The following is a 2,500-nucleotide window of genomic DNA, read 5'->3' on the forward strand; positions in this document are numbered from 1 at the left end:
GCCCAATGAGGGTGGTGTCGTCCGACAAACTTCAAGAGTTTGACGGACAGATGATTGGAGGCGCAGCTGTTGGTATACAGGGAGAAGAGCAGTGGGCAAAGGACGCAGCCCTGAGGAGTTCCCGTGCTGATGGACCTGGAGTCAGAGACTTCTGTTCCCGGCTTAACGCACTGCTTCCTGTCAGAGAGGAAGTCTGTGATCCACCTGCAGGTGGAGTAGGGCACGTTCAGCTGGAAGAGCTTGTCCTGAAGCAGGGCAGGGATGATGGTGTTGAAGGCAGAGCTGAAGTCCACAAACAGGATCCTGGCGTAGGATGCTGGGGCGTCCACATGCTGTAGGGTGAAGTGGAGGGCCATGTTAACTGCGTCGTCCACAGACCTGTTGGCTCTGTAGGCAAACTGAAGGGGGTCCAGGAGAGGGTCTGTGATGGCTTTGAGGTGTGCCAGGAGCAGGCGCTCAAAAGACTTCATTACCACAGATGTAAGGGCGACCGGTCTGTAATCATTTAGTCCTGTTGGCCTTAGCTTTTTGGGCACAGCGATGATGGTGGAGGACTTGAGACAGGCTGGTACATGGCATGTCTCCAGGGAGGTGTTAAAGATGTTGGTGAACACCGGAGACAGCTGGCCAGCGCAGTGCCTGAGGGTGGCTGGAGAGACAGAGTCCGGCCCGGCTGCTTTGCGTGGATTCTGCCTCTTGAAAAGCCCATTAACTTCTCCCTCCTGAAAGGAGAGAGTCGTTTCTGTAGTATGGGTGGGGGATGGGGCCTCTTGGGTGGGAAGGGGTGGTTCAGGACAGTCCAATTGTCTTTCAAATCTACGGTAGAACTCGTTCAGGTCGTTGGCTAGGCGGGAGTCGTTAGTGGTGTGGGGCGCTCTGGGTTTGTAGTTGGTGATGTGCCTGAGCCCTTTGGCAGACAGAAGCAGCGTCGTTAGTAGAGAACTGGTGTTTTAGTGTCTCTGAGTACAGTCGTTTAGCCTCTCTCACCGCTTTGCTAAACCTGTTCTTCGACTCCTTGAATCTGTCTCTATCCCCACTCCTAAACGCTTCCTCCTTCTCCAACCTCAACCTTTTGAGCTTTGCTGAGAACCAGGGCTTGTTGTTGTTAAAGTTCACCCTGGTACGTGTTGGGATACAGCAGTCCTCACAGAAGCTGATGTACACAGCCTCTGTGAGTTCATCCAGACTATTGGTAGCAGTCGTGAACATATCCCAGTCAGTACAGTCTAAGCACGCCCGCAAATCTTCCACAGCCTCACTGGTCCACTGTTTAGATGTCCTCACAGCAGGTTTACAGAGTTTTAGTTGCTGCCTGTATGCACGAATCAGGTGGACCAAGGGAGTTCTGTGCGAGCCGAACAGCCCCGTGACCCACAAGAGAAACATCCCCGCCAAATTCGAGCGTTTGACGGGGTCTATCCGTGAAAAAATATTCACGTTTTTGAGTGCACATGCATTTCTGCTGCAAATGCCTCTGGAAGTTTCATGCCGTTCGTATGCCAATTGTGGCAACACGAAAATGACCCGTTTTCCCATTCCGAGGGATTTCTGTGCGACCCTAACAGCCCCGTGAGCCACAAGAGACACATCCCCGCCAATTTCTAGCGTTTCACGGGGTCTATCCGTGAAAAATATAGACGTTTTTGAGTGCACATGCATTTCTGCTGCAGATGCCTCTGGAAGTTTCATGCCGTTCGTACGCAATGTGGCAACACGAAAATGACCCCTTTTCCCATTCCGAGGGATTTCTGTGCGACCCTAACTAACAGCGCCCGTGAGCCACAAGAGAGACATCCCCGCCAATTTATAGCGTTTCACGGGGTCTATCCGTGAAAAATATAGACGTTTTTGAGTGCACATGCATTCCTGCTGCAAATGCCTCTGGAAGTTTCATGCCGTTCCTATGCAATGTGGCCACACAAAAATGACCCGTTTTCCCATTCCGAGGCATTTCTGTGCGACCCTAACAGCCCCGTGAGCCACAAGAGAGACATCCCCGCCAACTTCTAGCGTTTGACGGGGTCTATGCGTGAAAAATATTAAAATTTTTGAGTGCACGTGCCTTTCTGCTGCAAATGCCTCTGGAAGTTTCATGGCGTTCCTATGCAATGTGGCAACACGAAAATGACCCCTTTTCCCATTCCGAGGGAGTTCTGTGCCACCCTAACAGCCCCGTGAGCCACAAGAGACACATCCCCGCCAATTTCTAGCGTTTCACGGGGTCTATCCGTGAAACATATAGAAGTTTTTGAGTGCACATGCATTCCTGCTGCAAATGCCTCTGGAAGTTTCATGCGGTTCGTACGCAATGTGGCAACACGAAAATGACCCGTTTTCCCATTCCCAGGGATTTTTGTGCGACCCGAACAGCCCCGTGAGCCACAAGAGACACATCCCCGCCAATTTCTAGCGTTTCACGGGGTCTATCCGTGAAAAATATCAATTTTTTTTTGACTGCACATGCATTTCTGCTGCAAATGCCTCTGGAAGTTGCATGCGG

The sequence above is a fragment of the Petromyzon marinus genome, unplaced genomic scaffold, assembly GCF_048934315.1.
Source record: "Petromyzon marinus isolate PM22_M1 ecotype Great Lakes invasive population unplaced genomic scaffold, UKy_Petmar_22M1.pri1.0 PM_G_Scaffold_18, whole genome shotgun sequence".
In the NCBI taxonomy this organism is placed as follows: Eukaryota; Metazoa; Chordata; class Hyperoartia; order Petromyzontiformes; family Petromyzontidae; genus Petromyzon; species Petromyzon marinus.